This window comes from Leptopilina heterotoma, unplaced genomic scaffold (genome assembly GCF_015476425.1).
Source record: "Leptopilina heterotoma isolate Lh14 unplaced genomic scaffold, ASM1547642v1 Lhet_226, whole genome shotgun sequence".
Taxonomy (NCBI): Eukaryota; Metazoa; Arthropoda; class Insecta; order Hymenoptera; family Figitidae; genus Leptopilina; species Leptopilina heterotoma.
This window is the reverse complement of record NW_025110944.1, coordinates 473,893-501,335: the sequence shown is the minus strand read 5'-3', so window position 1 is coordinate 501,335 and position 27,443 is coordinate 473,893. Positions and strand designations below refer to the sequence as shown.

Below are 27,443 nucleotides of genomic sequence, written 5' to 3'. Positions count from 1 at the left end.
TAAGCAACTGTCATATAGAGGGTTCAATATCCTCCAAGGATTATAGTGATGAGTTTTATTATGAGGGTTTGTAATTAAATTTTTTTTTTTCATTAACTTATTAAAAAGGGATTAGAGGATAAGATATTTTTTTTCTCGATATTATTTATTCATGATGAATTGTTACAAAGCAGTAATATAATTCCAATTCTTTTACAATTATAGATTTCATATTGCCATACGATTATTGAAATTTTGTTTGTTGTTAATCAAGTTCAATAGATATTCGATGACTTGAAAATTATTTAAATTATGTCGAAGTTGTCTACTACTTTTCCTAAGAGATCCCACAACATCTTCACTGCTCCATGAGCTGAGGAGAGAAATATTTACATTGTAAGTCAAGTATTGCAAAAAAATATTATTCAATTTAATATTTAAAAAATTTTTATTCATTAATAAAAAAATAAATATTTTATTGGAAAAAATTATTTATCAACATGGAAAATTCAGAAAAGTTAGTAAATTTTTAATTAAATTTTAAGAAGAAAAAAAGGTGAATTGAGATAACGTACCAGCTGGTGATCTCATGGCTTGTTGGGGTTGAGCTGAAACATAAAATTTTTATTGTAGAGTAAATAATTAAAAAAATTATTGAATTTTAATGCAATTGACATTGGGTTCTTTTCATATTCTCTCCTTATTTCGAAGTTTATATTTTATTTTTTGATAGAAAGAACTTATGAGTTGATTGTAATTTTTATAGAATTAATACAAAATTATTTTATTTTTCTTCAATTATTTAATTGTCTAATAATAAAAAAATAATAATTAACATTGCAATTGTGAAAATATCAATAATTGTCATTATTTTTAAGTTTTTGCACTTTTTGAAATAACCATTTCACTTTTTTGAAGTTTGACAATATTTTTCTCGTTTCCAGTGTCAATAAAAATAAGAGCATTTCTGTTGTTTTGTACGAAAAATATTAAAATATTATTTAAAACAAGACTGAAATTAAAATAATTTATTAAAAAAGTTTTATATAAAAAAGAATAACTTGTTCCATGTTTACCTCTGATGTTCTATAATAGAATTACTTACTTACTTACTTACTTACTTACTGATTACTTCTTTCTATTGTGGACTATTGATCCCATCCTAACCACGCTGCCTAAGAAGCAAACGAATTATAGGTTATGTTTGTATTTGTTTTATTTTAATTAAAGGTTCCTTTTTAATTATGTGAATTTGAAATAATTTTTTATTGAATATTTTGAATGTAATGAAGATTTGAACATCAATATAATTTATAATAATAATAGTCAATTCTCTTTCTCTGATTTTTACTCGAAAAATTATAAACATAACCTAAAATTTTTCGCTTTTTGGGCACCTTTCTTGGGAGCGCGTCATATTTATATAAATAAATAAAAGTTAAAAATATATAAATATAAAAATAAATGTATTATTGTGGAGTGACATACCCGTGACAGATACACAGCTTAAAGCAGCCAACACCATTAAGAAAGTGAAAATGAAGTACTTCATTGTTAAATTTCTTTTTCAAATTACAAAATAACTTGACTGACTGTTGCTAATGTTTGTCGCATCTTTTATATGCGAGAAATTTACATGAAATGTGCTAGAGTTTGCAATTTGACGATAATTAACGATAAATTAAGATAATATTAAAAGGAAAGTTTTGTTTGCCTTTTATCATTAGGAAGGCACTTTTCCTTTATACTTATATTTTTTTTAATTCTTTATTCGACAATAGTAAATAGATACATTTTAATTTAAACGTAAATTATAAGACACTTTATTTCATTATTTTAGATTTAATTTTCATTTTCATTTCAATAAATATTAAAATTCAAATGTAAAAAATATTTTTTTTGTGTATAGGAAATATTTTAGAAAGAAAATATTCGTATACTGTTAAATATTAATTTCAATCTTTATTCTTTATTTCAAGCTGATATTCAAGATTTATTTTTTCAAATATATTAAAATAGGGTTAATAAATAAAATAGGAAAAGAAAATTATTTTTTCTATATAATGAGTAATAGTTGAAGAAAAAAATTCTCATAGAGATAAAAGCAAAGCAAGAAATTCCTTTTAAGTTGTAATCTTAATTTATCGGTAATTGGTGTCTAAATTGTAACTAGAGTATCTTTTTCGTTTGGTTTCTCGCATATAAAAGGTGGAACGGACATTCAGAGCATCAGTGTCAAGTTGTCTTGCAATTTGAAATCATTTACAATGCAATACTTTATTTTCACTTTCTTAATTGTGTTGGCAGCTTTGAGCTGTATGACCGTCACAGGTATGTTACATTTGTTATTAAAAATTTTTTAGTTTATACAATAATTTTGTTAAAAAAATAATAAAAAGTTTGTTTATTATACTATAAAAACGAAAAAAAGAATTAACTTTTAAATCCAGAAATAATATAATTTATCATAATAATAATAATAATTGTTGAATTTGTTTAAATAAATTTTATTAAAAAGTGTGTATAATACTGTGAATATATAAATTATTTTCAAATTATGATGCAATTTTTTTGTCATTAAATAGATTATCAAAATTATAAAAAAAAGTTAATAAATAAGTTTTTTGTATCTTGACCAAAAAGTATACTATCCAATTGTATTAAATTTTAATAACAATTTAAAATTTTTTTTTTAAATTCTAATAACAATTGTTTGAAATAAAAAATTTATAATGTTTCAGCTGAATTTGACAGAATTAAATCTGAGGCTGGTATGTTATTTTCATTTATTTGATTTTCACTTTTTGTGAATTATTGAAATATTTAATAAACTTTTATTTTCCAGCTCACGGTACATTGAGAATGGTCTTCGACCTTTTAGGAAAAGTTATAGAGAACTTTGATATTTAATTGAAAAATTCAAGTCTTTGAAAAATAAGCATCTTTGTGAACTTGAATTTAAAAAATGTTTTCAATAATCGTATGGCAATATGAAATTTGTAATTGATAATAAACTGGAATTATTGTTTGCTTTGTAATGTTCATCAAGAATAAATAAAAAAAAGGAAAAAAAACAAATTCTTGTCTTATCTTCTTAATAATGATATATTTTAAGTTTTCTGATTTTTTTTTTTTTTTTTTTGGGAAATTTATCATTATTTCTAATCTGAGATTTTTTTTTATCTTTCCCTTTATGTCTAGATTCAGTGGTAAAAGAAAGTTCTAGGCAGACAGAACTGTGGTGAAATACTCCCAAGTTTCAGTGTCAGTAGTAAAAGACGTTTTAGTCAGACAAAAGTCCTGAATTTGTTGAAAATTTTAGTGCCAGTAGTAAAAAGACTTTTCAGTCAGACGAAATGTTTTGGAACTCTTGTAAATTTCGTTTGAGTAATAAAAGCAAGTTGCATGTAAGTACATGCAAATCTTGTATATTTTTGATTTGGTAGTAAAAGGCGTTTTAGTTGGTCAGAGCTTTACAGGATGGTTGTAAATTTGATATCAGTAGTACGAGTCAGTTATATTTGCACTTATTTTTTTTCTTGAATTCTATTATCTGGGCGGTAAAAATTAGTTTTATATAAAAAAAATATCTGAAATTATTATTTTTTGTACTAGTAGTAAAGGACTGGTTTAGTCAGACTTCACATTACTTTTGAAATTATAGTTCATATTAATATCAGTAGTTAAAAATGGATATAGTCAGACAGAACTGTTATGTTTTTTTCTGCTAAACATTTCTTTCTTTCTTTCACTCTAAACATTCATCGAATCATTAGAGACAGTAGGGAAAGTAAATTATAAATTTATATTCTTGACGAAGTAGCATAATTTCTTAATATATTCTTAAAATTTTTATTTTTAAAATTAGTAGTAGAAGATAGTATATTGTCAGACGAAAAAATTTAAACTCATAATTTTATTCTGCTCTTTGTAATTTATGTGTCAGTAGTAAATGCTACTATATAGTCAGACACAAAAATCTTAATTCTTAATTGTATTCACATTTTTGTTAAGTCTCAGTAGTAAAACATAGTGTATAGTCAGACGAAAAGTTTCAAACTTTCGTAATTTTATCCAAATTTTTATTGTTCGAGGATCAGTAGTAAAATATATGATATAGTCAGACAGAAATTTTATCCTGATTTTTGTAGTTTAAATAGCAGTAGTAAACCATATGCTTTAGTGAGACACAAAAATCTTAACTCTTAATTTTATCCACATTTTTGTTAAATGTCAGTAGTAAAAGCTATTATAGTCAGACGCGAAGTTTTAAGCTTTTGTCACTTTATTAAAATTTTAATTGTTTGATATTAGTAGTAAAATGTATAATATAATCAGACAGAAATTTTATCCAGATTTTTGTTGTTTAAATTTCAGTAGTAAAACATATGCTATAGTCAGACAGCGAAGTTTGAACTCCTAATTTTATCTAGATTTTTGTTAGTGGAAAAAGATAGTGCATAGTCAGACAGAAAATTTTAAACGCTCCTAATTTTATCCAACTTTTTGTTTTTTACATCCCAGTAGTAAAAGACAGTATATTGCCAGACGGAGAATTTTTTGTTGTTTGAGTCTCAGTAGTAAAATATAGGATATAGTCAGACATAAAGTTTTTATAATTCTTAAAAAGCATCAGTAGTAAAAATTAGTTTTCCTCATTCTTTTATGTTAGTATCAGTAGTAAAAGTTATTTTTCGTTCTCTGAAACTTATTAATTCAAATCGTTGAAACAACAGTAGCAAAAATAAATTTTAGTCACACTGAATTATTAAAAATCAAAAATTGTTTTATCATTTTCTATATTTTCTATCATAAATTGGTTGCAATTAGTAATTTTCCTTAAAAATCTATTTTTTGTCAGCAAGAAATATTCAATTCGGACAGTAATGCAATTCATAAAATTCATTTCCTCTGAAAAATTTTCTTTTGTTTCTTGAATCAGAGTAGGAAAAAGTAATTCTTTTCTCATATATTAAACATTTTTTTTATTCTCTAATATTTTTTATTATTTCATAAAGATTTTTTTATATTTCTTTATGTTATAATTGTGTTTATTTTACATATATGGGAAAATGGAGAAAATTGAAAAATGGAAAAATGTGAGAAACGAGAGAAAGTATATTTTTTCGAAAGTATTTATTTATGACGAATATTACAAAGCGAATAGTAATTCCAAATTTTTTACAATTACATTCATATTGCCATACGATTATTGAAATATTTTTTATTTATCGAGTTCAATAAATTTTTCAACGTCTTGAAATCTTCTTATATTATGTCGAAGTTGTCTACTACGTTACCTAAAAGATCCCATAACATTTTCACTACACCATGAGCTGAAAAAGAAAATTAAATAATTAAATTAATTAAAATTAATTGAAAAATCAATAATTGGGAAAAATTTGTAATATCTTTTTTTTGGTGAAACAAAGAATATAATAATTAAAAATAACATACCAGCTGGAGATCTCATTGCTTGTTGGGGTTGAGCTAAAACATACAATTTTTATTTTAGAGAAAATAATTTAAAAAATTAACAAATTTTAATGTAATTAAATTTAATTCTCTAAATGCGTAGAATTAAATATTGAATACGTTTTAATTAAATTTTGAATTATATTGTACATTTTTAATAAATTAAGATTAATTTTTTATTTAATTTTAAGATAATTAATAACTACACACTAAAAAAAAGTTTTACTTTTAGCCTGTTTTCGAGGCTGAATTTAAGGTGTAAACGGAGTCAGACTTTTTTTTCCTGTGTAATTCAGTATAAATAATAAATAATGCACTTAAAACATTTAACTGAATTAATAAATAATGTGACATACCTGAGACGGTGAAACAGCAAACAACTGCGAGCACCATTAAGAAAGTGAAAATGAAGGAATGCATTGTTAATAATTTTAAATTGCAAAACAACTTAACTTCATTGAGTGCCTTCACGTTTTGTGGCGTCTTTTATATGCAAGAAAATTAAAACTATATAATTGCATTTTCAATTTGACGATAATTAAACAGAAATTTAGATAATACATTAAAAGGAAAGTCTTGTTTGTCGTTTATCACTAGAAGATACTTTTCTTTTGTCATTAGTTTGTAATCAGGGTCTTTTTTTTCTATTGTTGAAAAAAGCTGCTTTTGTAGTTATTTTCAGTAATTTTAAGTTCGCAAAAAGAGTAAGAAAAATTTAGTTGATTCAAATAATCGATTACTTGTCAATTAACAAATAAGTATTTACTTGAATCAAACAATTTTTATTTGAATCAAATAAATTATTTTTGAACCAATAATTTCAGAAGCAAATACAGTTTAAATGATTTAAATAAAAATTATTTGATTCAGGAAAATATTTTTTTGGTAATAGACAAGTAATCGGTTATTTGATTTAAATAAATTTTTTTTAGTGTATTCCAAAGTTAGTTTAGTGTATAAAAAAAATTTCTCTTATACTTTTAGTTTATTCTCTCATACATCAATAATGAATATTTTTTATTCTTTGCTTTAAAAGAGTACCAATATTTTTAATTAAAAAAAAGTTTTTGTTACAATTTTTCTTTTATATTTTTCAGTTTTTGTTTATAATTAAAAGTTTGCTAAAAACAATCAAATATTTTAGTTGTCAAATCCATCAGAGTTGTTAATTTTTTATTGTTTTTTGAAATTTACGAACATTCATTTGTAAAATACTTGTTTTTTTTATTAATTAATAACTTTATGAATACAAAAATATGTTTTGATAAATTTTTCCTGCATTCGCAAAAAAATGTGTCTTTTCTTCTCAATTTTATCGTTTTATGTTTAAAATTTAATAAAAATAAAACGACTTTTTCTACTCTTAAAAATGGGTCAATTTTCCCCATTCAAAAAAATTTTATTTAAATAAAATATAATTTATTTGAGTTAAAGAAAAGTATATTTGTCTCAAAGTCTTCTAAATTATTTATTTGTTTCAAATATAAGTGTCAGTAAATATAAATAGAACGTTTGTTTAAAGAGTTTAAACGTAATAAAATTTATTTGATTTAAATAAAAAGTTTGGAAAATTTTTCATTTAAACTATCAAGATTTGCGATATTTTAATGAATTAGTAGTAGAAAGTCAGTTTAGTCAGACAAAACCATATTAAAAAATTTTTTTGAAAATTTTAGAAAATATACCTTTATGGAAATTTGTCGGTAGAGGGTTGCAATAAATTAGACATAAATTAGTTTCCAATCTTTATTTTTCTTTATTTATAAATGAAACAAAAAATTTTAAATAATAATAAATTAATATTAATGGAAATATTAATAATAAATTTTTAAATTAATATATATTTTTTCTTATTTTTGGTTGACTTTATTTTGATTTAACTATATTTTGACTTCCTTTCATAAGCAAAAATTTAAAAAAATAAACTTTCTTTTCTCGAAAAAAAGTTGTAAATAAATATTTTAATTAAAATATGAGAATACTCTTTACAATTTGTTGTCTTTTTTTTACTACAGCATTCTTGTATAGAGATTTGAGGGAAATTATAAATAGTTTATTATAATTAGGTCAGGACTCATTTTCCTTACTTCACAGTTCATTTTGACTTCCTTTCATAAACAATCTCTCCCATTGCGCTTATTATTTCATATTTCTATTGTTTTAGAAACAAAAATACCTCATTATGTAAATTTATTGTCTTAAAATAAAAATAGCTCATTATGTAAATTTATTGTTTTCGATGAGAAAAATATAAAAATATTTCTTTTTAAATGGATAATATTTTTTAGACTAAATTGAATTTAAAATAATGCAAATTTATTTTTAAAAAAAGCAAATTAAATGTTAATTATCAAAAGATGTTTTTTTTTTTAATTTATTAATAAGTTGGAAGGAAATAGGTATATAAATAATTTGTGATTTATTTATTATTGGTGAAAAAAAGAAAAGCGAGAAGTTTTTTTTTCAGAAATATGTATTTTTGATGAAAATTTTAGTCCAAGTATTTTACAATAGTAAATTTCATATTGCCATACGATTGTTAATTGATAAAAATTTTATTTGTTGAAGTTTGAGAAGTTTTTCGAAAACTTGAATTATTTATTATCACTGATCGAAATGGTCTATAACTTTTCCTAAAAGACCCCACACCATCTTCAATGTACCTTGCGCTGAAAGAAAATATAAGTTTATTAGAAACTATAATATAATAAAAAAGACAAAGACTAAAACTTTTAATTATTAAAAATGAAGTACCTACCAATTTCAGATTTCATTTGTAAATGTGGATCATCATTGGGCATTGATACTGAAAATTAAAGTTGTTATTAAAAATTGTTTCTTAAAAGCTTAGGTTAAAAAATTAGTCAATAATATCAACAAAATTAACTTGAAATTATATTTAATGATTATTGATTATAATTTAACTAATTCGTTAGAATTGAATAAAATAAGTTTCATTTAATTATGTCATCATTTGATTATTTTATTATTCTATTTTTATTTAATTAAATTATTATTAATTAAAATTTCATTTTGTACATAACTGAACTAATTTTATTAACAACTTTTAATAAAATTAATATTTCAATTACTAAAATGAAATATCTTTGACTGTAATTAAAAAATTAATTAAGTAAAAAAATTTGATTTTTTTTCGTAATTAACTGAACCTACCTGCATCAGTAAAGCAGTACATAGATACAAAGACAATTAAAAATGTGAAAATTGCGTACTTCATTGTTAATAATTTCAAATTTTTTAGCAATTTGACTTCACGTTTCACATTCGACTGCGTCTTTTATATGCAAGAAAATAATGAAATAATTTTTTGTTTACAATTTCTAACGATAATTTACTGTAAATTAAGATAGTATTTTAAAAGGAAAGTCTTGTTTATTTTCTTTTATCTTTTAGAAAGGTTTTTTTCGTCATTGATTGTAATTAGCATGAAAGTGGATTTTTTTTTTCTAAAAGAAAAACTTATTAATTACTTTACTTTAAAGTTTATTTGTTACGTCATACACAATTCATCCGCTTTATACTAAAGTTTACGGATTTTAATGAGAAATTTCAGAGACTCTTCATTTGTGAAACATTGGAAAGATGATATTGTAAGAAAATATTTTAAATTTTGTTTTCTTTTTATATTTTGTTAAAAAATGATAAATAATTAGAATTACTCTAAAGTTGGATATTTAATCTTTTATTTAGAACTTTTGTTTTTCGTGGTTAATAAAATAGAATATTTTTCGACATTTTGTTTAGCATTGGGTTCGAATTCGAATTTTGAGAGTTAAAAAAAAGTCGAGAAGTAAGATACTTTTTTTTAAAGAAATAAACGTTTTTTTTTTTTGAGAAAAAAAATTTTTTTTATGTAATTTGAAAAAAATTTAATAATGACGTTATAATTATTGTTATCAAAAATTAAAAAAATGCAATCATCTTTTAGCGTTAATTATCAATATAATAAATGTAGGTTGCAATTAAAGGAAAAGGAACATTTAATATTCAAATGGAATTGCGTTTGTGTAGAGAATTTTCAATTTTTCCAAAAGCTGGAGTCGTCAGGAAAGATTAATATTTGAATAGTTCTCATCACAGATAATCGGGCTTTACCGTTTATGGCTGTGAAATTCGCACAGCTTCAGGATGAAGAAATTAGCGTAATTAATATTCGTGTCACGTACTATATTGAAGCAAGAAGACTGGAGGAAGCAGAAATTCTCTCCTTTAACTGCTTCAAGCTCACTTGCCTGATAAGGACATTATTTTAGAAAGGAAAATTTCTGTGGATAATTTTTTTTTTTATTCTTGTCATTTTTTACTTCGTTTTATACTTTGCACATATTTAATTTGACAAATGGATTTTTTGTTTAATAAAATACATTACAATATATTGTATTTTACAATGTATTTTTCAATGAATGTAGTTTACTCGGCGTGTATTTTATTTGAGAAATGAATTTTTTATTCAATAAATATAATACATTGCAATGTATATTTTACTTTGCCGCAAAATTTTGCAATCTTGAATGGAAATGTTTGTGTGTTAATTTGTTGGCAGTTTTGCCTTTAATTATATAACACGTTGCTATTCCGTGTGCATGGAACAGTACAAAGACATTCAAAGTGGAGTGCACTTGTTCATTTGTTGAGTCTACTTAAGTAATCTCACAATCCTGCCAGCTACATACGGATTAATTCGGCGTAAATTCTTGAAATGCAAGTTTAGCAAACTAGACGTTGAAACTTAAATTACAGATCCTTACTTACTTAGTCGATTATGGATTATTTTAGTCAAATTATTCTTAATGGAATTTTGATGATACTTTTTAAAACGTACATTATTTGAAGAAAAATTAAAGTAATAAATGTAAATAATTCTTAAAAATAAATATCAAAAATAAATCCTGAATAAAAATGAATCAATAGATAATTACCGAAAATGAATAATTACTGAAAATTAATAGTCGAGAATAAATAATTATCAAAAGGAATTATCGAAAATAAATAACTATTAAAAATAAAAAGTTCTTAAAAATAAATTCCTGAAAAAAAAATTTTTTATCGATTAGAACAGATATATTCAAAATGATGGTATGTTTATGCAATAAAGATTCGTATTTATTTTTACATTAGACAAATTGAAAAGTGAAGCGACGTGAATTTCTCATTTAATTTATTATACCAATGTGGGGTCTGAAGATAATACACTTAGTGTGCGCAACTTCTTTTTATATTCTTTTTAAGACTATAATTTTCCTCTCGTCTATTAAGGTAATTGATGCGCTTAACGAATTTGCCAAAGTGAAAAAAAAATTCATTAAGAGTTTTCCATTTAAAATGACTTATCGAAAATGTGTCGAAGGAGAAAAAAAAAATGAAAAAAATAAAAGAGACGACAATTGAAGAGAGAGAAAAAAAAGTTTCTTTGTATTCAAGTTTATGAAAAGTAACTTTAAATTTAACCCGCGTGCATATATAAAGTGTTATATTTACTCTTTTTCAAAACTTTTTATATTTCTGTTAAAAAATTTTCTTTCCCCGCAATTGTAATAGGAATAATGTTGAGCAATATTTTTCCCTTGCGAACTGTTTTAAAAATTCTATTTTTCGTCTTATTGTTTTAGTTTTGTTGTTATAGTTTATATTCTGGGAGAAATATTCTCAAAAAATTGCAACAATTTATATGAAAAGAAGTAATAATAATAATAATAATACCTTTATTTAGTTATAAAATTAAAAATAAAAATTATCAATTAAATAGTAACAATTAAGAATGTAAAGAAAGAAAAATATAATAAAGGAAGAGAGGATTATTTCGTTAAATTTTTATTTCAGGAGAAAAAATTTTGAATTAAAAGACAGTATATTGGGGACTCGATAATTTAATAATAACTAAATAAACAAATGCGTAAATGCTTTTAACTAAATTTTATATTTATTTTACTATGCAATAATAGTGAAATTTAATATACGAAAGCGAATTACGTTAAACATTAGCATTCTATTCCAATTCAGTGAAATATGGAGATGGATTTGTTTCTGTTTTGCGTTTATTATTATCATTATTAACCGGGATTTGACCTATTTTACGATTCGTAATGAGAGAATGAACTTAACAATGTTCATTAAAATACGTTTCAATTTGGTGAAAAAGGAGATCAACTTAATTTTTCAACGAGAGAGAACAGTTAAACTAAATTCATATATTTCAGAGAGTGTATTTTCCAATATGATAATAAATGCATTGAAATAAATACAATACGCAGGATATATATAAATTATATATAATTAATAATTATTGTCTCTGCTTTATCTCTTACAATATTTATTTCTTGTTTTTTTCATTATATTTTCATTGTCTTTACTAGAAATATTTCAGAATTGAAGGGATTTTTTAAAATTTTTTGTCTTCGCAAAGAGAAATTAAAAATAGCTTTATAACAAAATTTCAATATTACACATAACTTGATTTTCCATTAGAAGAAAATAAGGCAAAATTAACCTTTTTGAAAAATATTTATTCTTGAAGAGGAATATAAATGAAATACTAATTCAAGTATTTTACAATTATACACTTCATATTGCCATACAATTTTTGATTGATGATATTTAAATTAATAATTCTGCAATGATCTCTTGAGAAAACTGGAATTAGACGGCTAAATTTAGTAATTTTTTTAAAAGCGACCAAAGCTGCATGAATGTATTCATCACTGAAAGAAAAATATATTTATAAAAATATAAAATATTTAATTTAATAAAATTATAATAATTAATTTAATAATGTAGAAAAATATGGAGAAGAATATATATTTAGTACACTTTTTTAAAAAATAGAGAAAAATAGAGTTTAAAGAAATTTTATATACCAATGTTCATTGATGTTGCATCAGAACCGTCAGCTGTAAAAATAAAATGTATTATTAAATTAAAAGAATTGAAATTTTTAATATGGAGATTTTTAATAATTAAAATAATCTACCTGATACGGCAATAAAGCTAAAAGCCGCTAGCAAAATTAATATACTGAAAATTATAAACTGCATTTTAATTTCAAATTGATAATTCAACTTTGAATTCTTTCGTCACTTTAATGTTTATGATGGTTTCGAATTGTGTGAAACTGACAAAAATGTTCTTCTAGTCTGGAATTTAACAGTAGATAACGAAATATTTCGATAATATGAAAAGGAAATTCTTGTTTTTCTGTTTTATCTTTAAAGAATACTTGAAAGTGCACTTTATCTATCGTCACTTATAATAATTGTGAGGAAATTGTCGTTTATGGATTGTTTATAATAGTTCCATTTAAAGGTAATTTGATACAAAAAAACTCTTCCTGTTTGCGAAAAAAATGAAAACAGAATTTTCGATTGTAAATTTTTAAATTTTTATTAGGAATCTTGTCGAAAATTCACAAAAGGTATTTTTTTAAATATCGTTTTGAAAAAAATATATTTTAAATAATAACAATTTTATTGTAAACGAAAATATATTTTTTTTAATTTATAATACGGCGTCTGATCGATTTTGGAATTTGACTTTGATTTTCGATTCGATTTTGACTTTGACATTGACTTTAAAGACTTTGTTTTTGTTTTCGATTCAATTTTGACTTTGGCTTCGATTTTGAAATTGACTTTGACTTTGACCTTGACTTTGACATATAAAATCAAAGCAAAGTAAAAAAAAAAGAAAAAACGTCAAAGTCAATGTAAGATTCAAAATCGAAGCGAAAGTCAGACTCACATTATATAAAATCGTATCCCTGATTAAGTAATTTACAATGAAATTTCGATATGTCTGACATAAAATGACTTGTACTACTGAAACTTAAGCAACAAGAATTTTGAAAGAAGTACAAAAAATTCAACTGTTCTGTCTGATTGAAATTTACTCTTCTTATTTATGTCTAAATTACACGAATTTTAAATAGTTTCTGTCTGACTAAAAATATTCTTTACTACTAGCACACATAGTAATAGAAATTTCCTATAACCTTAGAAAAATATTCTGTCTTATTAATATTTACTGTCACTACTGATTCGAAAATTATAGTAATTTTGCAGTTTCTGTCCGACTTGAAATTTTGGCTCTTGCTACTGAATTTAGGTTATAATATAGAATTTTGATAAAATCCCACGGAATTCAGGTATTTTGTCTGATTAAAATCAACAGTTACTACTTGTACATTAATTAATGTGATTGGAAAAGATTTTGTCTGACTAAAATTATCTTTTACTAGAATTTAGGTTATAATATACTATTGGTAAAATTACACTGAATATAGATATTCTGTCTGATTAAAATTAACTAGTATGTAAATTACAGTAATTTTGCAGTCTCTGTCTGACTTAAACTGCTTTTTACTACTGGGATTTAAATTATAATAGGATTTTTTTAAAATAATTTTTAGGATTTCTGCTTCCTGTTTGATGAAAATCATCTCTTACTAATTGTACGTGAATTAAATTGATTTTAAAAGATTCTGTCCGACTAAAATTGCCTCTTACTACTGAATTTAGATTATAATAGAATTTTGAAAAAATTACAAGAAATCAAGTATTCAGTCTGATTAAAGTTTCTTGTTACTACTAGCACGTAAATAATATCAAATTTTATAAAGTTTCTGTCTGACTAAAATTACTTTTTACTACTGAAATTTAAATAATAATACGATTTTTTCTTAAAGTTACTGGGATTTTTGCTTTCCGTCTGATAAAAATCAACTGTTACTACTGGTCCGTAAATTACAGTAATTTTGCAGTTTCTGTCTGACTCAAAATAGGTTTTTACTACTGGAATTTAGGTTATAATAGAATTTTAATAAAATTACACGGAATTTAAGTATTTTTTCTGATTAAAATCAACATTTACTATTTGTACGTAAATTCATAAAATTGGAAAAGATTTTGTCTGACTAAAATTGGCTTTTACTACTGAATTTGGGTTGTAATAGAATTTTAATAAAGTTACACGGATTTCAGTCATTATGTCTGATTAAAATTATCTTTCACTACATGTACTTAATTTAAAGTAATTGAAAAAGATTTTGTCTGACTACAATTTCCTTTTACTACTGAAATTTAGATTAGAATTGAATTTTAATCTTGAGTAGTTCTGTCTAATTAAAATTTACCTCTACTACTTGTAGTCCACAACAATTTGACTAAAATTGCATGAAAAATTGTCCTTGTCTGACTAAAATCACCTTTTACTACTAGTCTCTATTCGAAACTTTCACCACTGAAATTCCCGGAATTCGCAAACACTGATCTAACCACACTAAGCATGACACATATCTGTAGCATACCTTTTGTTCATAAGTATAATGCATTCTTCACAAATTTATCAATAATAACAAATCTGCATCGTCTTTTGTGATTAAATATTTTTCCTATTGATATAAATATTGAAAATATTGAAATAACGGTTTAATATTTTATAAGATCGATATTTTCTATAAGTACAAGGGAAATCTTTGTATCATCAACAAAACTTGGAGTTTTTTGTGAATGAATATTTTATCAACTGATTATAAGTAAACATTGGTTCTTTGATGGTTTATATTCAAGATATATTTGGATTACATATATTGAAATAGAACTCTGCTTTAAACTCAGGCTGATATGGTCGTCGAATATTTAGTTAGGTGAACTGCACTGCTTCCCTTGTATTTCGCAATGTACTTTAGCGGTGCGCTCAGATAGGTACACATACATGTTGCAATAACCAAACGATGTTATGGGCATGTTCTCATGTCAAACCACAACCTAACGACCTTTTGAGGGGTTAGAGAGAGAGAGAGGGATAGAGACAGAGGGGGGAGGGAGTTAATGGCGGCTCTGGTGAACTGTCCCGACGATGGTCTCGTCGGTCGATGCGGTGATAAATTGCTATTAACTCCATACACTAGAGTCCATACGCACGCGACATTTGCATTGGTGCATCGGTGTTTTACTAAATATATGTTAAATACATGTATGTTTTGCTATATATATATGTTTATCTTCTGTAAAATATAGGTTAATGTACAGTGTATTATAGAGTTACCGTTTAAAAGACGATTTTAGTTTTTTATTATCGGATGTAATTTTTTTAACCAGATGGGATCGTGAAAGATGTTTTCTCAGTGACAAGTATAAATATTTGTTTGTTTCGAATAGGTTTTATTTAGTTCCGCCTGCATTTTGAGGTTATGTTAGTATCTTATGAACATTAATCCTGCACTGAAAAAAATTTATTCGATTAAAATAACCGATTACTTGTCTATTATCGAATAAACATTTACCTGAATAAAATAAATTTTATTCAAGTCAAATAAATGTTATTCAAGTTAAATAAATTGTGTTTGAAACAATAATTTCAGTATTTGAATCAAATGCCATTCAGTAATAAAGAACTAAATAAAATTTGTAGTATAACAAACAGAAATGTTACTTGAGCCAATTATTTGGCTCAAGTATTTATTTTGAATTAATTTATTCGCGACAAAAAATATGACGAAAAAATTGCTTCATTAATTAAACTTTACTTGATTTCGTATTTATTTGAATTTACATAAAAATAATTTGGTTCAATTAAATATAAAGTTACCTTAAAAACTATACTATCCCATATAATGGAATATGGGATTAAAAATAAATTTCCATTTTTCAATAGTATATTTTATTCGAACCGCAGAATATTAAAGTAGAATTTTTAAAAACCAGTAAAATAAAAAATTGCGAATAAAATTTATATACTTTTAAAAATCGAAAAAATGTAAAATCAAAAAATAAATGGGGAAAATTTTTCAGAGAAAAGAGAGAAAAAAGAGGAAATTTTCTAAAGGCGCTTTAAAAACTAAAACGTGTAAAATAAATATAAAAAGAAAAGAAACATTCAATATTCAGAACTCATGCATGGAAATCAAATCAGATAAGCATTGCGTGCTTCGCAAAAAAAGAAGAAAAAATTCCAAACTTTCGGTGCAGAAATAAAAATACAAAAAAAAAAAGAAAAACAGGAAAAGCTTGCTTCTCGATTTTTGCTTATTTCTTTCTTTCATCGTTTTTTATTGCAGAGAATTTAGAATGAAAAATCAATAAAACTTCTTTTGATAAGAAAATTTTTGATTTTTTTATAAAAATAAATGTAACAAACTCTCACAAAATTCAATTATGTTGAAACTTTTAAAAAAATTCTCGTCAAAATCCCAATTCTCATCATAAATAACAAAATTCTTCCCCAAAATTCAATTATTTTTAAAAATATCAATAAAATTCTTGTTCTAATTTAAATTATTTTCAAAAATTTTTCTCATTTCAATGATTTTTAATATCTACTGTTTTAATAAAATTTTCCAAAAAGAATTTAATTATTTAAAAAAATTTTAATAAAATTGTACGCAAACATTTAATTATTTTTGTAAATAATAAAAATTTCACAGGAATTTAATTATTTATCAAGTTTTTTTTATAAATTTCTTTGCTTTTCTTCTAAAATTGGTTAAATTTGTCAATACATTTTTAATTAATTATTAAAAATAATAAATTGATAGAAGAATTTTAGTTAAAAACACTACAAAATTTTAATTTTGGAGAAGTTACAAATGTTTGCAGAAATACAATTATTTCCAAAAGTAATAAAATTCTTATCACAAAATTCAATTATGTTCAAAATTTACAAAAATATCTCGACAAAATCCCAATTATTATCTTTATAAATTAAAAAATTCTTCTTCAAAATTCAATTATTTTCAAAAATTCTAATAAAATTCGTGTCAAAATTTCAATTATTTTCAAAAATTTTCCTCATTTCAATGATTTTCAATATCTACTATTTTAATAAAATTACCCAAAAGAATTCGATTATTTAAAAACAATTTTAATAAAATTGTACGCAAACATTCAGTTATTTTCATAAATAATAAAAATTTTACTTAAATTCCATTATTTTCATAATCAATCAAATTCATAATTTTAAGAAACTTTCAAATGTTGAATAAATTATTTAGTTATGTATTGAAATAATTGAATTCTAGTAGAACTTTCTAGTAAAACTTGAGTTTAAAATGGATTTTTATTTAAAAATTTAAATTAAATAATAATTGAATATTAAAAGTATTGGAGCCTTGTAGAATTTCAATTATTTTTAATACAATTTTAATCGAATTCCTTGAAAAATGTAACTATTCTAGAAAATCTTATTAAAATTCGTCAAAGGAATTCAATTATATTTAAAAATTTGTTAATAAAATTCTTTACTCTCTAAACTTGAATTAGTAAAAAATTTTACTAATTTGAATTAGTGACTGACTTTTTGCTTTTGAATTAGTAAACTTTACTAATAAATAGTAATTTCTACTAATTTATTAGTAAATTTACTAATTCAAAAGCAAAAAGTCAGTCATTAATTCGAATTAGTAAACATTTTTACTAACTCAAATTTAGAGAGTATAAAAATTAAATTCTAAGAAACAGTCAATTATTACATAAATAATTTACTTTTGTATTTAAATAATTGAATTCTCGTATACTATAGAATTTTCAAATAAAAATTGATTTGAAAATGAATTTTAGTTTAAATTTTAGTTAGTAATAGAATATAAAAATAATGTTGAATAAGTTGCAGTAACAATATTCTTATAATATTAAATAATGATTTTAACACTCGATCTTCTTTAATTATTATAAAACATACAATAATTATTTGTTAATCATAATTTTTTAAAAATTTTCTAATTTCTAATATTATTTTATTATAAATCATAAAAGAATACCTGCATATTTTCGATTTGTCAAGCAATATTTTTTAAAGGAAAAAAAAACAGGATACACAAAAACTAACTTTAAAGTGTGGACAAACAGAATTAATGAAAGAATGAAATACAAAGATTATTATATAGGTATAGTTAATTTTATTATCGAAAATTTCGAAAAGTAAATTTTCAATTCGCAACTTGGAAAATTAGTAATTTTGCTATAAAAGTTATTTGAAATTAAAATATGACTGAAAATTTGTAATATTATTTATTTTATGAAAATGAGAAGAAAATTTGCATAAACGAAACAATTTTCCTGACAATTAAAGCGCAACGTTTCAGGGCATGAAAATAATGATGGTATATCTCGGCAGTATGATCAATTCTCCTGTCATTTGCATGTATGCTGTGCTTAAGATTTCTTAATGGGGCAGTTTTGATTTAGCGAGCTCTCTATTTGAGGGCGCCGAGTCCTTTGCTCTTGCATCCTAATTACCTCATTTTGCCCGAAACTGCCCGGAATTCAGGATAGTACCTACCTCTCTTATTATTTCAGAGAGAGAGAGGATATTCTTGGGACAAGTTGTTGGATGAAAGTTGTACCAGAGTAAAGAGAGAAAGAGAGAGAGAGAGAATATCTCTCTATTTTCCTCTGACTCTCTTTATATAGAGAGACCGAAGGGAAAAGGGTGACGAAACTACAGAGGAAAGGAGGGGGGCAGGGAAGGGTGTGAGTTGTCGAGTAGGGTTGGAATACGGCCGACGGTCTGTGTGGTATAAGGGCGGGGACGTCGAGAGAGAGAATGGCTTTCATAAATCTCTGTCGTAAAAAGAGGATTTATTTGGGGGTGGGCCTCCAAGCCCCATTGAAGCGCACGAAACCGAGCGCGGTTAAAGTCGCGCACTGCCTCGTTAGCCCTCGCGATAAAGCGTTTATCCGTCCGTTGGTGTCACTTCCGGCAATCACTTAGAGAGGTGGCAATGCTTTTTCCTTACTAGACACCTTTTTCCCCTTATTTAACCCCCCACCCCCTCCTCCCCCCACTACTCGTCTCCCCTTTTACATGGCGATTTATCCTTTTTTACTGTTGGACATTGATCACAACGAATGTCACCTTATATAATAAAAAATAGTAGGAGAAAAAAAAATTGATAGCTTTTGTGTCGTCAAAGAAAATTGAAGAAATTCGCCCTCATGATAGTCAATCATACTTGATAATTGTCCGAATGGTTTTTATTTTTCTTTTCTTTTCTTTTCTTTTATTTATTCGGAAACTATATGAAAAAAAAGGATAAAAACAATATGAAAATAGAATTTAGGACAAATTATGAACATATTATGTAGAAGTTCACATACTTTGCTACAAATAAATAAAATAATGAATAAATAAACAAATAGAAAATAAATGAAGTAATTAATAAAAAAACAATGAAAATGGTCCTAAAAGTTTTGAACCTTCAAATGAATGAAATTTATATATTTCTAGCTCAAATTAAATTTTAATTACAATAATTTTGCATCACTAGAAATAAAATTCAATTTTTTAAGCTTCTAAGGGAAATTTCGAATTTTTTACTTTTATTGCAACCAATAATTTATGAAAATATTTTTAATAAAAAATATTTCGTTCATTTGAACGTTCAAAACTTGTGTATCATCGATTACTTGTCCATTATAAAATAAATATTTATTTGTATCAAATTAACTATATAATAATCTTCTTATTTCATTCTTTCATTTTGTCTGTTTTTGTAATTTTAGAAAGTGAAGAAAAAAATTTTACTCAAAAAAAAAAAAGTTCTGTTACAATGTTACATTTATTTACGAATTTCTTTAATTGTAAAATTATTCGAAAACATGAAAAACTTCTATTTAAAATAAATATTTAATAAATATTGTATTTCCACAGGAATTAAAATATTCAATAATTTTTTTTTAAATTCAAACCTTTTTGAAATTAAACAACTTATAAAAGTATTGTTATAAAACATGAAGAAATCGATTGCGCCGAGTCGAAGACTCGGAGTGATTGATTTCTTCATGTTTTACAGTAATTAATAATAATTAAAAATTTATGTAAATAATTTAATTATTGCGAAGAAATTTATAAAAAAAAATTATAAATAATTGAATTCCTGTGGAATTTTTAATATTTTTGAAAATAATTAGCGAACAAAATTAATTAGAATTGAAACAATTAAAAAAAAAGAAACAAACAAAAATTTTCATATTATCTAAAATATTAAAAGAAAAATTTTAGAGAAAAGACAAAAAAGATTTTTGCCCTGCGACAGTGATATTTAATGGAATTCCCAAACAAATTGAGTCTTCATCATTTTCATGCTTGTGAGTTTTTTCAAGTTGGGCGTAAAATCTGGCGCATTAATTTTCTGTATTTAAGGACTCATGAAACATGCAAATTCTCGGATGCACAAATTGCTGAAAGGAGGTGCTGAGCTGTCACAATAATGCTATTAAAGTAGAGCTGGCAGGAAATGGATATATATATTTCAACGTTGAAAGATTTTTTCATTAAAAAAAAAATATTCGATAATGACAATTCGGTAGAATCCAATTCATCGAGATTGATTAGTGAAATTATGTTAATTAGGAATTTCACCAACTCCGATTAAATGTTAATCAATGATCAAAGTCAATTTAATCCCACATGATTGGTCGGTTATGAATTTAATCATTAATCGTTATTGGGGAAATCGGCCCTTATAATGTGAAACATAATGTTAAGTCTCATGATTATTAGAAACTAAATTTTTACTTCATTTTTTAAATGAAGTTATCAATTTTAAAAATAATAGAATTTAAAAATTTTTAATTCAAATTGTTGAAAACACTCAAAAAAATTAAATTTTTTAGAAGTTACAAATATTTGCAGAAATTCAATTATTTTCAAAAGTAATAAAATTCTTCTCATAAAATTCAATTATGTTTAAAATTTAAAAAAAATTCTTGTTAAAATACAAATTATTATATCTTTATAAATAATAAAATTCTTGTCCAAAATTCAATTGTTTTTAAAACTTTTAATACAATTGTTGGCAAAATTTCAATTATTTTCAAAAATTTTTCGTATTTCAATTATTTACAATATCTACTGTTTTAATAAAATTCCCCGAAAAGAATTCAATTATTTAAAAAAAAAGTTTAATAAAATTGTACACAAACATTTAATTATTTTCAAAAATAATAAAAATTCCACAGGAATTCAATTATTTGTAATTTTTTTTTTATAAATTTCTTCGCAATAATTCTATTATTTTCATAAATTTTTAATTATTATTAATTACTGTAAAACATGAAGAAATCGATCACTCCGAGTCGATTTCTTCATGTTTTATAATAATAATTTTATAAGTTGTTTAATTTCAAAAAGGTTTGAATTAAAAATTTTTGTATATTTTCATTCCTGTGCGAAAATAATACCTAATAATTAAATATTTATTTAAAAAAAGAAGTTATTGATGTTTTCTAATAACTTTACAATGAAAGAAATTCGTAAATAAATGTAAAAGAACATTTTTTGGAGAAAAATTTTTTCCTTTATTTTCAAAAAATTTTAAAAGTTCCAATTTCATATTTTTAATTTAAATTTGTAATTGACAAATAGAATTTATAAACATTTTCTTCCTTTATTTTAAAAAAACTTTGAATTTTATTAAAACAATAATTGTAATTAAGAAATAAAAATGATGCAAATTATTTCCTTATGAAAATTGAGAATTTCCTACAAAAATATTAAGAAACGTGAATTTGTGAACAATATTATTTTTCAGATATAAAAATTATGCATAAAATGGGTATATTTTCTATTTCTTAATTATAACTTTGTAATAATTAACAATTTTATAATTTATAAATAAAAAGGAGAAAAATTTGTATAATTTGGATCAGTCAAACGAAATTTCTTATAAAAAAGCATTAAAAAAATTTATTTGTTAATCACAATTTTTTTTAAATTTTCAAATTTTCTAATTACTAATATATTTTCTAAAGAAAAAAAACAAAAGCATACACAAATTATTATACGAAGATTATAATAGTTAATTATTAAAATTTATAAATTATTAGAAAAATTATTGTTAAAGATTCTTAGAAAAAAAAAAATTTCATTTCAAGAATAGAGAAACTTTGTTATACTTGTTGCTTCGAGATAAAAATTGGGATTATTTCCCTCGGGGGAAATAATAAATTTTTGTTATATATTTTTGACGATTTCAAGATTATAATTTATATGCATATGACAAACAATGAAACTATGCATCATATTCTCGGTTAAGCATTGGAATTTTGTTGTGATTGATTAATTTGCAAAATGTCTACCTTCGTCTGAAGTTTGAAATCCGTTGTTACTGACAGGAAGGTCTTTGGGATTTATCTGTCAAAGTGAAGAAGGGGATATTCCTTCATGCACAAATGGGTGTTCGTTAGAAATTCTCGTGACATTCGTACGATTTCTGGATCGTTACCGCGCAACTAAAGAAGGAAAATCTCATGTCTATTACATTTCTCGCGAATAAGCGCGTCCGCACCGGGGGACAATAATAATTCGCACGTGCGAAATTGCGGACTTTTCCATATTTCCGTTACGTAAAAAAAAAAAAAGAAAAAAATAGAGAGAAAAAAATGAGGAAGAAGAAAAAATACAGAAAAAAAGGAGGAAGGAAGGAAAGAAAGAAAAAAGGAGAAAAAATAGAGAGAAAAAAGAAAGAAAGAAAGAAGGGAAAAAAGAAATAAGGAGAGAAAGAATGAAAAAATAAAGAAAAAGAGAGAAAAGGGAAAAACGAAAGAAGGAAAGAGAGAGAGAAAGAGTCGAGAAAAATCTTCCTCGGGGACGTCCCCCAACAACTGATTCCTCAAGGAAATCACAAGTTGGTGAACTTTTCCATTCAGTTCTTCCTTTCGCCGGTGAAATAAAAAACACGAGAGAGAAACAATGCTTCTTTGCGATCATGATATTGCTTACACTCAAAAAAAAAACTAGTAGATTTGACTACTTTTTAACTACCCTGAGTGATTCAATAGGTCCTCAACTGAATTTAAAAATTTATATTTACTACCGAAAGTAGTAAAAAGAACTAAGAATTTAGTTGATGTAATTAGATTTTGTAGTTGTTTTTGCAATTTAACTACTTTTTTTAGTTATATAAACTATTATTCTTCAACTATATTCAAAGTAGTAAAATCAACTACACAAAAATTGTTAGTAAAACTAAAAAAGTAATTAATTTGACAACTTTCAACTCAACTAGGTAATAGTAGTTAAAGATTTCGACCGAATTTTTTTCAGTGTACTAATTAAAGATAATTTTTTCTCCTCTCCTACCTTTTTAAAAGAAAAAGTTATTTTCGTTTGCATTGATTGAAAAGTTTATAAATGGAAATTAGATTTCGTCCTTTTTTTCTATTTTTTCGCCGAAGAAAGCACAGAAAACTTGCAACAATTGAATACAAACGGAATTGGTCCATGTCCAGAGAAATAGTAGCAAAGTAAATCCTGGTCAATCAGAATGGTAAGTGTCCGCTCGAGTGGTTTTCGATGGTGAAGTGGGATGAGTTTTAGTTTTAGTCGATCGAGAAAGTCGGATGCTGTCGAACAAGAGTGAGTGAGAGAGAGAAAGAGAGAAAGAGAGAGAAACTGGAAGGGTGCCAAGAGGCCGTGAGAGTGCCTCCACTTACCAAGTTACATATATACACATACAGAGTAAAGCAGCCCCTTCGTGCAAAGAGAGAGAGAGAAAGAGAGAAAGAGTGAGAGAAAAAGAGAGTGAGAACCGTTTGACTTATTGGACCCAACAGCACTGGCTGCGCGATTTCAGTCAACTTCTCTTTCACCCCACATATCTTTCTGTAATATGTTTCTTGCATATTCACATTGATAAGGGCAGTCTTCAACTCAGCCAACACATTTTTATCGTATTTATATTTTTTTTTCTCTTTAATAATGGCTGTTGAAGGGAATTTTTTTTATCGCGATAATACTCGTGCCCTGCTGCTAATGGATAATTCAAGTTTAATGTAGAAATATTATTATCTGAGGAATGGTGTGTAGTAATTTGAAAAAAGTAATTATAAACACTCTCTACTTATCTCTAAATTTGAATTAGTTAAAAATCTAACTAATTTGATAGTAAAAAGTCAGTCACTGATTCAAAGATTTCTAAAATTAGTATTTAAATTAATTTTTAAAATTAGATTTTACTATAATTAAATAGTTAAGAATGATTTATTATTAATTAAATTCATTTTTATCTTATGTCAAAATAAGTAAAATTTTTGGTAACTAATTCATTTAGTGAAATTTAACTATTTTCGAATTTATTTATTTACTAATAATTAGTTATTTTTTTACTAATTGCTGGAGCAAAAAATCTGACAAAATTTTATTATAAACGAATTATTTTTAAACTAATTCAGATTTAGAGAGAAAAACTAAATTAGTTAAAAATAGCTAACTGTTGGTAAAATCTTTGCTGATATTTTGCTGCAGTTGTTAATTAAAAATTATTATTAATAATTTGTAGTAAAAAATAGTTAATAATAATTAGTTGTAAATAACTAATTATTAGTAGAAAATAACTAATTATTAGTAAAAAAAAGTATGTAAATACTAAAAAAATCAAATTTTACTAATTGAATTAGTAACCATAAATTTTAGTAATTTTTACATTAACTAAAAGGGAATTTGACTAATAATTAGTATTTCTTTATACTATTAGATTAGTAGAATCACTACTAACTTTTTACTATTAAATTAGTTATTTTTCACTAATTTAAATTTAGATAGCAATTATGATCACTATATTTTTCTGTTTTAAAAAGTTTTAATTTACTGTGCATTAAGAAATCTAATTTTTTTGTTTGGAAATTACATTAAGTTTCTCTGAATTTTTCAATTTTACTGCTAAAGTTACAATGTTTTTGTAAATTACCAAGTATGTACCCAGTAAATTTCGAACGCATCAATTTTTACATTTTACAAAATATTATGATTTTAGTTTACTTTCTAAACTTTTATTCCAATTTATTATAATTAGCGATTGACTTTTTGCTTTTGAATTAGTAAATTTTGCTAATAACTTAGTGGAAATTACTATTTATTAGTAAAATTTACTAATTAGTAAAAAAAAAATTATTAAAAAAAAAGTATTAGTAGAAATTACTATTTATTGATATAAATTTACAAATTAGTAGAAAAAATTCAAAAAAAAAGAATTAGTAGAAATTACTATGTATTAATAAAATATACTAATTCAACAGCAAAAAGTCATTCTCTAAATCAAATTAGTATAAATTTTTATTAATTTAAATTTAGAGAGTTATTAGTTTCGATAAATTGCTTTACTAAAATTCATAAATTATTATTCTGAAAATATTTTAACTTTACAGAGAATATGGAATTAAATTTATTTTGAATGATTTAATTCTTTGAAAAGCTTTCATAAAATTATTATTTATAAATAATAATAAATTTAATAATATTAAATATATAATTATTATTATTATTATTTAATTATATTATAATTACTTGGAAATTAAAAAAATAATTATATTTTGAGAAAGTTGTGTTTGCATTTATCATAAATACTCGAATTTCAGAAACTTTAGAATTTGAAGTTTTTGAAAACTTTAATATTTATGGAAAAATTATAATTCTTTAATGTTTATTTAAAAAAAAATCTAGACTAGGATTGAAACCTAAAGTTTTTTCGATTTTTTTTTTTTTACTTTTTTTTTTAATAATTGAACTTTGCAGAATATGAAATTGAATTTCTTTTAAATAATTTAGTGATTGAGATTGTCATAAATTTATTGCTTATAAATTATTTAGCGAAGAATTATACTTAAGAACTATTACAAAACTTACTTAATTCTAGTAGACATGCATTTACAATTTTCATAAATAATTAAATTTCTTAAGGTTTTAAGTTAAAGTTTTAGAAAATAAGATTTTTAAATAATTTCAATTAAAAATTCTGAAAAATTTAGGTCTTGGAAAATTTTTATTCAATTTTTCTCGAAATTAGTTACATTATTATATTCTCATGAAAAACAAGAAGAGTTCGGATTTGTGCAATTTTTTAATATATATTTAATTCAAAAATTTTATAATTTAAATTTCTTACAATTAAAACGTAAGAGAAATGGGTTTCAGAAATTTTATTTAAATTTATTTAAATTTAATTTAAAAAAAAATTATTTAAATTTTATTTAAGCCATAATTTTTAAATTTGAGGTAAATTAAAGTGAACTTGTCTCAGAGCCAACTACGTTATTTATTTGTTTTAAATGAAAATGTTATTCGACATAAATAAAACTTTTATTTGAACCAAATAAAATATTTAAATAAATAATAAATAATAATATTTAAACTAAATATTATTTATAAAACCAAATAACATTTATTTGAAACAAATAAAAAGTCTATAGTTAGCTCTAAGTAAATATATCTTCGTTTACGGTGAAGATGAACTTTCTCAAGACTTATTAAAAATAATTAAATTTGAAAAAGAATTCTAGTTGGAAAATTCTAGAAAATAATTGAATTGGATTTTTTTTTTTTTTAAACTATTGATTTTTCGAATAATTTTAGAATTGAAGATATTACAATGGAATAAATAAAAAAAGACATTCTCTTCTGCATCTAATCATTTTTTAGAGTCAATCGAGTAATACCAGAAATAATTCCCAATAAAATATAAAAATATTTTTTGAATAAAAAGCAAATGGAAATATTGATTTGAAAAATAATAAAGAAACGCGAGAATGGAAATGGAAGCGAGTGGCATAGGCAAAAATTGGTCCTTTGTGATGCGATTCCACATCGATCAATCTTCATTGTAGGAGAATTTTAAGAGGGTCACATTCCAGAGGTAGAATTTTCAGGAAACGACAAACCAGTATTAAGGAAGAGCGCCACGGGTGTTTGAGAGAGAGAGTGAGTGAGAGAGTGAAGGGGTGGTCTTTTCGTCGAATTCTCTAAATCGTCTCTTGGACCCTTCGTATGCAATAACGAACTAACGAGTCGACTCGAGGTACGTTGGTGCGATAAATCCAATTTCGTTTTCCGCCCTCTCTTCTTTCCAACCCCAAGCGAATGGAGGTTCCCTTGTGCCCAATGGTAAAGTGGCGCGGAAGCTCATCGTAAAACCTCGTTTCAAAAGTCCTTGCTCGATGGAATAATTAAAAGTACCTTTTTTTTGTCCCCCAAACCTCTCTCTT

At 24.1% G+C, this 27,443-nt stretch overlaps 1 protein-coding gene and 1 long non-coding RNA gene across 10 annotated transcripts in view; both read left to right on the top strand.

The window, feature by feature from the left end:
• Positions 1-27,443, top strand: part of LOC122502289 (hemicentin-2) — a 369,749-nt gene that overhangs the window by 63,799 nt on the left and 278,507 nt on the right. The window lies entirely within an intron of this gene.
• Positions 2,198-3,041, top strand: LOC122502292. The gene is made up of 3 exons (XR_006301626.1): positions 2,198-2,310; positions 2,721-2,750; positions 2,825-3,041. It is a non-coding gene; the product is annotated as an uncharacterized LOC122502292 (long non-coding RNA).